Source organism: Micromys minutus (assembly GCF_963924665.1).
Source record: "Micromys minutus genome assembly, chromosome: 7".
In the NCBI taxonomy this organism is placed as follows: Eukaryota; Metazoa; Chordata; class Mammalia; order Rodentia; family Muridae; genus Micromys; species Micromys minutus.
The window spans coordinates 19,024,871-19,040,261 of NC_137976.1; positions in this window are offsets into that span (position 1 = coordinate 19,024,871).

Below are 15,391 nucleotides of genomic sequence, written 5' to 3' on the forward strand. Positions count from 1 at the left end.
GACAACTTCCTTTTAGTCATTTCAATATTAGACATTGTCACTCTTCTTATGTCAAACAATCCATTGAGTAAAGCATTATCTCCCTTCTGATTGCTGAATGTTCATTATACAGAAAACTGAGTTGCTAGGACATTTCCAAACACAAATTCAATGGATCTTAACCATATCTTCACCATTCCCCCCTCCTCTTTCTCACCTGAATCCCTTTGTTCCCAAATATTTCATGTCTTTCAGGTCATCTATAAATATATGAAATCTAGCATCCACGTGTGACTGAAAAGATGCAATAATTATCTTTCTGAGTCTGTCATATCATGAGGAAATCAGTTGCATATGTGTGTTTAGTTTCTCTATCTCTCTTCCTATCTCCCCCTTCATTCCCTCCCTATCTCCCTCTCTATCTCCCCCCTCCTTCCCTCCTTCCCTCCTTCCCTCCTTCCCTCCCTCCCTCCCTCCCTCCCTCCCTCCCTCTCTCCCTCCCTCCCTCTCTCTCTCTCTCTCTCTCTCTCTCTCTCTCTCTCTCTCTCTCTCTCTCTCTCTCTCTCTCTCCTCCCTCTCTCTCTCTCTCTGTGTGTGTGTATTGGTATTGTATAGGGTACATAAGTTGACATCAGGCTTCCCACTCAATCCTTCCCCTCCTTATTATTTCAAAGCAGGGTCTCTCACTGATTCTGGGGCTGCCTGTTGATTGTAGCTTGCAAGCCCCATTGATCTGCCTGATTTATCCTCTGCAGCATTAGGGTCCTTGGGATGTGCTGCTTTGACACTCTTTAGGTGGGTGCTGGAGATCCAGGCCCTGTGCTTGTGCAGCAAGTACCTTGTCACTGAGACATTTGTCCAGACTGTTATCTTACGTACTTTCTACCTTGAGAACCATAGTCTGATTGAATGTTGTTCAAAAAACTAAAACCAGATATCTGAATGTATCATGTATCTTCTTGCATCATAGAGTAAACAGAGTTTTGTATCTAAATTCCTAGGCTTTTTGTTTTCTATTAATACTGTGAGGTTATGCTGGGTTATATGGCTCCTCTGTAAGCTACTAAATTACAAAGGCGGTTTAGCCACTTGCCACTGTGTAGCTGTAATCTTAAACCTATTTTCAGTTATTTCAGGAGAATTTTTCTGTGGATGGTTGCGCCAGTGTCGATGCTATTGTCTCTTGCTCAAAGCACTCTCCTGTTATTGCCATGCATTGTCAGCATCTCTTCTGTCTCGTTACCTGTCTCCCAGTGAGGCTATTCTGGTGTGCATGGAGGAGAAGAGACCTGCCCCTTCATGCTCATCCCCTGTTGTCTTCCTTTTGCTTGTGTAGGTTCCTGGGAATCATCTGGGCAAAGCCTTATCCTGGCAACCACAGGTTTTCCCTACACAAGAGCAGCTATGATGAGGAGGCAATCTTTAAGTAATCCCTTTAAGATAAGCACTCCACCTGCTCCCAACACAAATCTGTCCTCTAGGGTTATGACTTCTCAGGCTTTCAAAGCCTCTCCCAGGTGCAGAGACAGCCATGTTCGCCTATAACCCAAGCCTACAAGCCCTCCTTGAACATTCTCAGTTCTGGAGGACAATATTGTTACCTCAGATGTTGTTTTATTTTGTCAGAATGCCATCTATATTCAATTTCTCCTACCTCCAATGCCCTAGCATTTTCTTTTCTTACATCTTCAGTTATCCAGTCCACAGCTTTATACTTGGTTAGTAATTCTTCATATTAAATTTTCCTTGTTCAGTAATGGGTGTGTTTTCTCTGTCCTCACTGGACTCAGACAGTCACTACAGAACAACGAGTGTTTTGTACCTAGTATGTGGTGAAACTGGTAATTCACAGTCACTCTCAAGTCTTGATAGGTGAGATTCCTTATAAGGATTCTATGAGAAGGAAGACAATGTACAAAGCAAGGGGTGACACAATTCATAATAAGCTCGGGGCAATAAAAAGTTATGCAGAGCACTGCTTGCCTGACCACTGGGAGATTTACTCCTAGTCCTCCATTGGAGTAGCAGGCATCCTTGTCAGGATGTGATCTGAATAATAAGTAGCTCTTTGTGAAGGCAGAGTATTTCAATGGCCTGAGGTTATTGTGAGTTTGAAAGAATTACCATAGATACCCCATGTTTGGGAAATGTTACTGAGATGCCCCATTTTTAGTAGACACATTTGTAAGTATTACTGAAATATTTCAGTGTTTATATGCTGAGATAGTCCTGATGTTCAGAGATTTTAAGCATAGCAGCTTTGTTTGAACCTCATTATCTATGAAGGTTTTTTGTTGTTGTTGTTTGTTTGGTTTGGTTTGGTTTTTCAAGACAGGGTTTTTCTTTGTAGCCCTGGCTGTACTGGAACTCTCTATAGACCAGGCTGGCCTCAAACTCACCAACATCTACCTTTCTCTGCTTCCCAAGTACTAGGATTAAAGGTGTGAGCTACCACTAACCAGAAATTTTCTGTAAAGTTTTATGTGCTTACATTGTCACGTAATCCTAAAAATCAACTATTTAACATAAGCATTAAGAGAAAAAGCTGGCCTGAAGAGAGAGCTCAGCAGTTAAGTCCGCTGGGTCCTCTTCCAGAAAAATATCCGATGCCCACCGTTCACATGGCAACTCATGATTCTCCGCATCTCCAGTTCCAAGGGATCAGAGGAATATCCTCTTCTGACCCCCACAGGCAGCAAGCATACCCACAGTGGGAAGACATACATGCAGGTCAAGTTCTCATACAGATTTAATTACATTAAAACAACAAAGCCTCTCATGCCCTGAAAGGGAAAGTGTTTAGGAACTTTTTTTTTCTCCTTAACTGTGCATCAGTTTTTTTTGCAATAAGCTTGTTTGGACCATTAGCTCATATTTTCTCCGGTATCTATAAAGAGTTAAAAGTAAGCTACCAAAATTTGTGTTTTACGAGTAGTTTTTGATGTAATTCAATCTAGAAAATAGTCACAAAATATTTTAAATGTTTTTCTGTCATACGTAGACATATATACCAAAGAAGAAGTAAATACATTGATATCTACAGCACTCTTTTTATTTGGAGAAGCTACATTTGATTTTTTTAGGCAGTCATATCCATGGCTAATTACAGTTTTGTTATGTTCCTTATCAATCATTTTCCACTTAGGTCATCATGTCTGGGCTCTAATGTAGTGTCAAAGAGAAATGGAGCCAATAGTGAGCCTATTTTACACTTGATTTTATAGACTGTATTTTGAATCATCTGCATCGAGACTATTTGTGTGTGTGTAGCAAGTTGGTAAATAGGCCAGTGTCATAAAAGTTAACACTAAATTCATTCTTATACCTTTAAATATCAAGATTATTCTGTATGCTTTGGATACTACCGTGATCAGCTTTTCAACTTGACATAAATTATAGTCTCCTAGAAAAGGGAGCATGACCTGAGGAGTTGCATCCATCCAATTTTCCTTGATCATTGATGTGGGAGGGTCTCAGCCACTGTGTGGTGCTACCCCCTTGAAAGACCAGCAAACCAGAAGGATCAAGCCAGTGAGCAGCTGTTCCTTCAGGGTCTCTGTTTTAGTTATCTCCCGGTTTCTGCTTTGGATTGTCTTGATGATGGACTAGAACTTCTAAGACAAATAAATCCTCTAATTCACGATTTGGCGTTGGCCAGCTTTTATCACAGTAACAGAGAAGCCAGACTTTCACATGGATTATGAACCCTATTGTGCCAGTTTGCTGGAAGGGCTGTGAACTTTATGGAAAATACAGACATTTCCTTGGAGAGTCGGAGACTTTGATGCATAAAAGAGAGAAATTAAATATAACCATACCCAGTACAACTCAGTACTTACTTCATGGGACTTGTCTATTCAATACCACACCATGCATGTTGTGGTGAGTTGCCGCTAGAGTAGGGATGTTGTCTTTGTAGTCTCTTTACAGTCAGTCAACAGAACACTGGAAATGTTTGGCTAGAATTCCTCCGATCTTTGTAGTGTCTCTTTTCCATGTAGATCATGCTAGATAACCAAATGAATTCACATTAAAAAATGCTTGGAATTGTGTTTTATATATTTTCCCCATATGAGTTAAAAATGTATCTTAAGTTATTAAGTGAAAGTCTTTAGTGGTTGAAAATCTGTTCAAGGTTTCAGTTTCTTTGTCAAACATTAACAAATCAAGTTTATCTACTCTAAAGATTTTTCAAAGTCATTTTGCTTCAAAACCAACAGTGATTTAAATGCAACAAAACTCATGACTGTTTTATATTTTCAATTTGAGTTTTGAAAAAAATATAGTGTAATTACTTGATGAATCATAATTGGGATCTTTTCACTATTTCAGGCATCTTTTCAATCATACTAATACAAACCTGCCTCAAGTTATGAAACTTTACCCCTTACCTAACTCTAATAAATGGAATCATATAAATCCATGTAACTGAAATTAGATAGTCCATAAATTTTGGATCTGACCTTCTTCATTTTCAATAGTTTTGAGGTTCACTTTTGATATTAAACATAAAAGTTATTACTTCTTGTTGCTGAATAGTATTTCCTATGTTGGCTATAGCATAACTTTTTGTTAATATTTACAAGTTAATAAATATGTATCTCCAGATTTGACTATTATAGTTAATGTTTCTAAAACATGGTTTGTTTTCAAACATTAAATATAACACATTAATGCTTTCCTTGGCTAAATAGCTTGAAGAAGGAGGGATGCTGAGGAAGGCAGATCCCTGACTCGTAACATAAGTTGCTGAACAGCTTTCCAAAATGACTGTGCAACTTTGCAAAACATGTGCATTGGAAGTACTTCAAATGTTCTCCAACACTTATTTTTCTAGTCCTTGGATTTGTGGTTAATCGGGTGGCTTGTGTAGAAGCAAATGACTGTAGCCTTATTTTGTACTTTTTGGATGCTTACGGATGGTGGCGTTCACTTTTCTTTAGGCATACATGTGCTCGGTTGGTAAGAAGAAGACTGATGAAACAGACTCATACAATGATGTTACTAAATTTCTGGCTTTTTAGTAGGCAATGTACAGAAAAGTAAAATAAAATAGCAATTGCAAAATAAACTACTGATGCTTTAAATATGTAATGATATCATACAATTCAATTAGACAAATCTGATGAAAATAGGGTCAAATGTGAGTATATAATTTTATACCTTTTTACTTCAAAGGCATCTATTGTTTTCATATTAACATATAATTATAGCATTTCTGCCCTTTTTCTTCTTCTTCTTATCCCTCTCCTGATCTCTTTCTTTGCTCTCTTTCTAATCAGAAAATTCATAGCCTCTTTTTAAATATCTATCTAATCTATCTATCTATCTATGAATAAATATGCAAGTCTAACATGTTCAGTCCATTTAGTATTACATTATATGTTATACATACATTATACTTACATTAGTATTATATGATTTCAGAGCTGAAAGATTGGTATTGGATATCTAGTTAGGGAGTTTACCCAGTCAACTGTTACCTGTGGTTCTTTGTTTAGGAGTAGAACTTCATGAGATTCCCCTTTATACATTAATATGCCTGGGAGTATGGTCCTTGTTTGGGTCTTGTTTAGTCAGTCATACTATAGAGATGTCATTGGCAAAACACAACCTCACAGCAGACTCCCTGGTACTCTGAAATTTCAATCTTTCTGTCTCCTCTTCCATTGTGTTCCATAAGCTGTAGGTGCAGGATCTGTGTTGTAGATGTATTCATTGAGGCTGGGCATCCCATAACCAGTTGTTCTTTGGATTTTCACCTGTTGTGGAGTTCTGTAATGGTCTATAACTGTTGCAAATAGAAATTTCTTTTATGAGGAGTAAGAGATACACTTTCTGTGGATATGAGGCTAAGTTTTTAAAATGAAGTTAGAAATTCTAATTGGTTCAATAAACAGATGGTATAAGATTGTCTTTTAAGAGCCATGACCTTATTATCTCTGAGATGTTGGGCTCCTTTCCAGTATCAGGCATGTTGGGGGAAGCCTTAAGTCCAATTATGAAGCTCTTGTTTACCATCCAAGTATGAGAGCAGCAACTGCATCCTTAGTTGAATCTGGTAATGGTTGTGAACCCTAAGCATCACAGTGTAGTAGGATTATCAGTTGCTTCCCCATTTGAAAGTTCACATGGCACTTTGAAGGTGTATTTCAATGTCTTCCAGGCGTAAATGATCCAATTTAGTTTTGGTCTCACTGCTGATGATGCAAAGAAAACCTGAGCAGGCTTGGCCAGCTGCTTCTGTTTTAATTGATTCCACATGTAGTCAAGTTGATAATCAAGAGTAAACTCTCAGGCCCAAGTAGGTTTTTCTTTTAACTTTTGGGTGTTCCATTCACACTTAATGTAAATCTCTGTCCTGCACTTAATACATAGCTCTATTTTAGGTCAGACATCTGATATTTTTTATATTTTGAGGTTTTAAAATGTTTAATTTTTGTTTGTTTTTCTTTTCCTCTTAGTCTTTCTTATTTGCTATGAAGTTCTGATATTTCATTTTAATTATTCTCTCTTGTCCTATATCTACAACTTACATGTACCTTAGTTGATCAGAGTTATTGTTGACTTGTTTTATTAAATTATGAGAAATTTACTATAGAATTTTTTATTGTTCTCTGAATAAGTTCATAATTTCACGCTGTTTCTTTATCTCCTTTTAATGCAAATAGATCTTGGATTAAATTTAGATATTATAAATAATATGTTGTAGTGCATCCATATTATTGTCCTTTTTGAATTTGCCATGCTGATAGTATAACCGCAGCTCTTAGTAGGCAACTGATTCACCACAGTGCTCCATCAGCCCTAGATTAATCATTTCTTCTAGAAAGATGAGTTTCAGTTCCACTATGATGTCAATTGCCAGGAATCAACTGATGGATTTTGTGTAGCCCTCCTCTGTACAGTACACTGTGGCTTCTTTGTCTCCCTTATTCTCCCTGATGTTTTCTTTCTCTGTTTGGTATTTTCCACCGTAGAGCAAAAAGATAAAGACCTGGGCAGAGGTTGGGTTCACTCACAGCCTTGTTGTTTTTCTAATTTTCAGTTTTTCTGCCAACTTTGGTTTTCTTTTAGGACACTTTAGTCATTTTACCACTGAGACTGAAGGTAGTTAAAGAGCCTTTCCCTAAGGAAATTCATCAAGTTCACCAGTCAGGATCCAGATTGCTCTCCAGATATGCAGTGGACTTTTCTCTGATTTCTGATGTAGGAATTTAAAAAAAAAATTCCTTAAACAATACCACTTTCTGGAATCTCCCTACTTTGGCCATAGATTTTTGGCAGCCTGTTCTCTAAATCTGGCTATCACTCATTCTTATACACCTATATAACTTCCCTTTCTTCATTTGTTAACTACATAACTCAGGGTGCACAGTTTACATCCGGGATGCCTCTTTGAGAGAATGCTATTATCTTTTTTTTCATTGGAAGCATCAGATGTGTCCAGGGGTGATTTTATCTCTTCTGGGTGATGAAGACTGTTAATGGCTTAGAATCCTAATGAGTTCTGTGATTCCAACACTAGACATATGGTATGATGCTAATGTGACTCAGCTGCTCAAGAGATGGAAGATGTTGCTCTGTTCTGCAGAACATACTCTAACCTAGATAAAGTGTACAGAACAAAGGAAAGTGTGAATGACTGTACAAAGAACCTGAGATTCTAGATTGACATAATACTAAGTATAATATAAGAAATAATGATAATGTGGGACTAGAGAGATGGCTCAGCATTTATGAATACATGGTACACAAACATCTATTCAATCAAAACATGTCCACATAAGGTAAAATAAGAAAATCTAAAAAAAAAAAAAATTGTTTTAAAGAGTGATGGTGCCATTAGCTCATGCAATAAGTCCAATACATATTAGCCTTAAAACTCAAGAGCAGGATACCTTTTCATGCAAGTGGAATCCATGACATGCTAGCAATTTCTCTAAGCATCTAGCAACAGGTAGCCAACTGCCAGGTGTTAACCAACCTGACATATAAGAAGGATGACTGTCTATACATCTCTCTCTGCCTCTCTCCTTCTCCTCCTCCCTTTCTCCCCTTCCCCCATCTCCTTCTCTCTCTCCTCAACATGTCCCTGGTCAGCCTCTTGTCCTCTTCCTCTCTTCTCTCTCTTTCTGTTCTCTGTCCCCTCTTTCTTGGCGTCTACCTCTTCTCCGTGTCCCCCCTTTTCCTCCAATAAGCTTCATTTTTTATTAGGTCTGTCACATGGCTTGATTGTTCAGGGAGACACTGTGGCAGGGCCCACTAAGGTGCTCCTTCTTGCCACATTATACTTCATTTTATAAAATACAACATGAAGTGCTATTGTACTTTCTCTGACTGTAAAGTCACAGAGCTAGTAAATGCATCACTCCTATGGCACTGGGGACAGAAGGCCATTTGAAAATTTTCCACACTGAAATTTTGATTAATTAAATTTGCCTTAAGTGGCTGGCTTTCAGTGCCTTTTTCTGTTAGTAATCTTCTATAAATCTCTTTTGATAGAAGTTGGACTACATTTCTGATGTATCAAAATTAAATTTTGGCAGCTTCTAGTTTTGCTTCTATTCTTGCATCTATTCATTTATTATTTAGAAAGCTGTGTATTTTGTAGTTCTCCAATTTCCTTGGTTAGGGTTTTACTGCTGTGAAAAGATACTATGACCAATTCAACTCTTATAAAGGACAATGTTTAATTGGGGTTGGTTTACTGGTTTTGAAGGTCAGTCTATTATAATGGTGTGAAGCATGATAGCATCCAGGTAGGCATGGTGCAGGAGAAGCTGTGAGTTCTGTGTCTTGTTCAGAAGGCAAACAGGGGAAGACTGGCTCTCATGTGGCTAAGAAGAGTGTCTCAAAGCCATCACTAGCAGTGACACACTTCCTTCAACAAAATCATACCCACACCAACAAGGCCATACCTCCTATAGTGTCATTCCTTGAGTCAAACATTTAAAAACCACCACACCAAAGTTTTATGTAAGCTCTTATTTACATATGTAGAACTCAAATATCTATGTATTTATTCCAGGGTAACTGCTTTTCATAACAAAATAAGATGTGTATAGATAGACTCCAGCTATTCTAGCAAAAATGTGAATAATAAGTTATATAAGCAAGTGAGTATGTTTGAGCAAAGATTGCACAATTTATGAGAATGTTTTATTTTGCTTTGTTTGTAATATATAGAAATTTTTATTTAATCCCACAAATATACTCATGACAAGTCACTACTTACACAGATATGCCTCCTTTAGTTTTTCTTAAAGTCTTTGAATGACTTGTAAGATGAACTGGCTGGAAGTAATCAGCATATAATAAAAACAAAGCTTTTTTGAACTCTACCAGCAATTCAAGCAGTGTTACTTGATTATCCTATTTACTCAGTTAAAAAAATATCTTTAGTCTAAGAATCTTATTTTTATATTGTAAATTTTATATTTTAAATTCTTGGTTAGGTACTCAACAGTTCCCTTTCCTTTGCGTTTGTCAAATGATGAAATAAATCTTTTGACACAGAAGTAGAAGGACACTCATTCCTCACCTTCTCTCTCTACAAAGAAAGAATGGTTATCAAAGAAGGAACTCACCATTTTGGATACAATGACTGGAACCAAAAACCTATTTGTGGTGTGATTTTCAGGCAGACAGAGCATCAAAGAGATCACTAATGAGCTTCTCAAAGCAAACTTATTTAAGCAAATACTTTCTGAAATTGGTGTATATTTTCTGGGAACTATTGGGAGTACAATAAGGTTTCATGGGGCTGAAATTAGAAGACTTTCTTCTAACCTCGGACCAACATAGAGAACATGAACTTATCAATGACATTTAAGCTGAAAGTTACTTCTCAGGAGCCCAAAACTAACATGATGCTTAAAAATGGTTTAGGTAGAAGTTTACAAGTAATAGCTGATAACTTAAGAAAAAACAAAATCAAAGGAAAGGAAATGAATAAATATAGATCTTGATGGTATGTTTGATATTGTTTTTATAGAAAATAAGCATGTTAGTTGAACAGCAGTCACTGACTAAATTGGAGACAGAGATCCTGAATAGTCAGAACTCTGTGTGGACCTTAATTTACAGATGAGAAGGAATCTACTTCCATTGGCTACTCTTAGAAGCAAAAGAAGGATTCGAAGATTCTAGATCTCTCACACAATGGCCTATCAGCATTCTCAACATGACAGAGTTATTGCTGCTTCTAATTACCTTTGTTTTCCTAAAAAGCAACATGGACAGATATGTGTCTAGATAAATATAGTGTGAGGCATGTAGTTTATTTTACTGTTGGGGAACTCGACAACCTGAAATTCAAAGCATGCAAGATTGATGAATCCTTGAGGAAGAGGTAAAGGCAAAGCCAGTCGGCCTGTGGCTTCTGGGGTAAGCACTCCTGGAAGACAGACAAGAAAAGTACAGTACTTAAGAGAGAAGTCTTCATGCTGAGTTTGTAGAAATGAGCATTTGAATAAATAGGAGCCACTTTTACATTTGTTTGAAATAAAGGTAAGTGGTTTATATAAAGCTGAACATCAAAAAGTAAATTTTATTAGCAACAGTAGCAGTTAAAATAATGTATGCATATATGTATTATCTTTAAAAATTTGTATTTCTGTGCTATAATAAAACTTAAGTAAGTAATCTTTATGGCTACTTAAATTGCATCTTGAAAGTATTAGTATTTATTTTGTATACATGAACAAGGGTTAAACCACTAGATATTTTTCCAAGCAAATTGCGGTTAAACCTATATTTGTACATTTTCACAATGAACACGCTCTTATGATAAGTAATTTTCTTTCATTGATTACACAGGTAACAATATTCTACTCAGAATTAAGTGAGATTAAGGAGAAATTACAAGGAAATACATGAAGGATCTTAGGTATGAAGGAGGAGAAAGTTTATTTTAGATAAAACAGAGAGCTTAGTCAGAGGCAGGGACATCTTTGAGAGTACAGTATGGATATGATCCTAAGCCATGTTAAGAGAAACCGACAGGGAGAAGAGAGAAGGAGTGAAACAGGAACAGCAGTCAAGAGGGCAAAAGATAAAATGAGGGAGGGTAACCAAAATGGCTGGATTTTATGGAGAAAAGCCTTTGAAAGAAAAGAAACCCAATCACTGAGCTGGAGAGGTGCTGGTGGAGGGCTGTAGGCAAGCCATGTCCTATAACAAGTGAGGACTGAGGGATGCTGGGAGAACATGGAAGCCAGTTCTACTTTGATATGTTATACAGGCATCTAAGCCATTTGTCCCAGGGTATAACTCTCAGAGAGTTCAAGTCCAGTCTGTTGATAATGTAAGGATAACCCTTTGAAGTCCTGGTGTGACCCTGCTATAGAAGTAACAAGCACATACGATGGTTTTGGTGATGGTAGGCAGTCATTAGAGAGAATCTCATTTAGAAACCAAGAAAGGAAGGTCATTGTTCATTCACACTGCCCTGGTCGGTCCGAACAATCATTTGTTATGTATATAAGAATTCACTTTAAGATCTAGTACTAAAAACTGTATATCCAAAGACTCTCTGAGATTAAAGCATTGGAAAGCCCCACATCATTTGCATTTTTTGTGCACTGCATATTTTACATTGGCTAAAATAAGAGGGGCAGCATGTCCTTGGACTTAAACCACCATGGCACCGCCTATGTCACTTAGAGAACCAGAAAGAAAGGTGGGTGGAAAGGAGATGCTGTAAAACTTAAGGAAAATCCATTGGTTTCCAGAAATAGAGCCGGTCCGATTAAGTCAAGATGCCTGACTCTGCTAAAGACACATTTTCTTAGTGAAAAATGCTGTAACTTCAGACCTTACACATTATCCATGAATAGATGGTATTACTCATTATCACATTTATCAATACCTGTAAAACAATGAGGTGACAGCAAGGGGTCAGGGAGGAACTGAAATAGAACTGAAAAAAGTAGAGATGATGGTTGCTTAGATAAGTAAGATAATTTAAATACGTGTTCCACCCCTTTCCCCCTTAAAGAAGCAGCAATAGCCACCAGTCCCCTTTACATGTTTAGAAGCAGGTTTGAGGTGTCAGCCTCTGTTGTGAAAGCAACAGTGAGCTCAGGCTCTCCTCTGGCTCCTCCACTTCCAAATTAGCAATGACAAAGCACCAGACTGATAAAATCCTGAAATACATAATCAGGGAAGTGATAATTACTAAATCTCATTTTTAGAAACCCATTAACAGGTGTCTCTTTAGTCACTGAGAAAAGTCTTCATATATATTGAATTGTGCTATCGCATGTACAAGTTTCCTTCAAATAATGGAATCTAAGTAATATCCGAGGAACTATTTGCCCTTAACTGGCTGTAAGATTTAATCAAGTAAATGCATCATTTATTAATTCCAATTTGTAAAGTCAGAGAAAAATGTGATATTACTGTCATTAGTTAAACCTCTTCTAAAGATTGCAGTCTGGATTAGGAATTGGAAAGAAAAGGTGCCTATGTGGCGCGGTGTTCCAGGACTATATTCCCAGGATCCTAGAGATAGAGGCAGACATAGTAGAAGTTCTAGGTCAACCTGGAGATGAGTCTCAAAAACAAACAAACAAACAAATCAACCAAACAGCAATATAATCACAAATATAACCTTGTGTTTTTGAGGTTTTCTAACTGAAATAAGACAGACTCATTGGAGAGAAGTGTCAACAGATCGTAGAGTAAAATCTCACTGCTTCACTTGAAGATAACAAAGCCCATCATGTCATGACCATTTGTTAAAAGTACTTAGTGGCAAGACTGAAAGGAGATAGCAAGTCAAAATTGTCAAAGCAACCATTCGTCCCTACGTGACTGCGATCTGCCATGTTACATAGTCTGCTACTCTTAAGTTATAAATTGTGTGGAAGCTAGAAAAGCTAGTGAGCACACTGTGGACTAAGTAGCGGTGTCTATTCCAAGATCATCTATTGGAATCTTGTCCTTCAAGGGCTATCAATTTCACAATATTGAGATTACAAATTCCATTTACTGAGTGTAAGATTTTATAGAGTAGTTGCTTGTGGTAATCTGTACCATGGAAGGTAAGTATTGAGGACCTGAGATGGCCCTGCTTTATGTGAAGCCATTTCTGATAGTTCCTTTCAGGAGGAAAATCAAACAGTTTTGTTTATGGGACTAATATACTAAAGTGTTTAAAAATTGCTAAAGTTATCTTAAGTCATCTTGAATATTACTAAAATATTATAAAATTAGATTCAATAGATTTCCTGATAATGAAAACAACCAGCCAAATATTTTGAAGAAAAATAAAAAAGGCTTCATCAAATAATGGGAGACAAAAAAAATGGGTTTCTTATTTAGTTGAAGCTTAGTGCAACTATTGGCAGAAAATTAGTTCACATATTTAACAAATACTTTAAAATGCTGTCTATGCTTAGGATCTGTATAGTGTTAATGAAATCATAGGAGTACAAAGAACTTATTTATTCAGACTTACAGTGTAGGGGAGGAAACATGAATAAAACAGTCATACCAATGAACTTATATAAAATGATAATTCTGTGTAAAATTATAATGTGTAAAGAGCTACAGATGGAATGACTTAGAGTGCTACGAAAGCATAGCATTAACCCAGTGAAAGAACATCAGAGAGTGGATACTGAGTAAACAGTCAAAACTGGAGAAGGCAGACTCATTAGTGGAGGGAAGTATTATGGTAAAACTAATTCTAGCTGAGAAAAACTTCAACATATTAGAAAAGACAATTTTATTTATATAAAACGCTAAACAATGCATTTGTGGTTGTCTGGATATTTTTTTTTTTTTGAGTTACTAAATTAAATCAGTTTAGCAAAAACATCTCCATTGCTGAAGTAGACTTGAAATCCTACAATAGGGTGTCATTAAAGACTCAGGAATTAGAACCCTGGGATGTAGAGTATAGAATCTATCTCTATATGCAGGAGAATATGTCCATGGCTTCGAACCTGTGACTGTGTTGTCTTTGATTTAGCACATTTGACTTTATAGATGGGGCTGAATAAAGAAGTTTAACATAAATATACAAATAAGATTATCCCAGATTGGATTAGATGGATGAAATGCAGTGAACCACATAAAGCAAAGAACAAGAAGGGCATTGTCAGAGATGTCATGCTGCAAAAGAGGAAGAGAACATCAACAATCTGGAGAATACTGCAGGTCATCAGAAGTCCAAGGAGGGGGGGGGGCTGTTATATGAGCACAGAATGCTGACTCCGGATCCCTAGAATCCAGAAAACAATTGCACTGCTAAACATATGTGATTACTTAATATGCTAGTGAAGGAAAATAAAATGCAGTCGGGACAACTAAGGTCAGTAGTCAAAAACCAATGCAAAAATCAACTTTCAGGTAAGATGCTAGGACCATTTCAGGTAAAAGGGTCCAGTATAGAAGACATTAGGCTGCAGTGTGGAGAAAGGGGGATCACAGATACCATAAAGAAAATAATAGTTGTTGAAAGACTTGAATGAAATTTTCGTTCTCTCCTGGAAAGGACAGAAGTTGAAACGAGAGGGTCTGTTAAGTTAGACAAAGCTGAGAGTTGGAGTGACCACGCCATGTTTTGTGGTCATGAATATTGAGATTTCTGGGTAAGAAGAATAATTGTTAATGTGAAATGACACAGTAGGGTTTGAGTTGAAGTGACGGTCATTGATGTGGTATGGATGAAATCTCTGCTCATCTTGCTGAGTGCATTTGTTTTCTTCAGTATACTGTATCCGACGCTGTGCTGCATTTTCTGATATACATCTTTTGGACTTTCAATCAAAATGCAAAAGCTACTATTACTTACTTAGCATTCTGGAGTTTGAGAAAATTCCAGCACATGAGGCCAAGGAGCGATGATCATGTAGTGTAGGAGCTCAGAAAGTATGACTGAAAGGGTTCATAGACTATTGCTCCCACCTCTCCCCTGTGCTGGATCCTGGAATTCTCTCCACTGGGTGGACAAGAATGATATCTTTGCTGTTTTGGTTTGTTGTTTTTAATTCTTCTACTGTGAAATTCTGGGATGTTCAGTTTAGCAGAGGTGTCCCATTCTTCATTTCCTTTGCCCTCACCCACCTCTCTCAAGGAGTACTTCCTACCAATGCCCATCCCTATGAGAATGTAATCAGTTGAATTGGGTGCTCACTTTGGCTCTATCACTTGTAATGACTTTGAGGTTGGGAACTGTGCTGGCAGCCTCCTCTCACTTTCAGAAAATGCCTACTACAATCAATTTACGAAGGGAAGTTTCTGAGGCTTTAGGCTATGGTTTCTCATCGCTGTGGACCTCAGGACTTTGTAAAGCAGAACACCAAAGAAGAGAGTTCCATTGCAAGGCAATTCCTCACTTTATTCCATCAAGGAAAAACACAGTCAGAACCAGCGTCACGGTACTCCCTTTGTGTTGGCT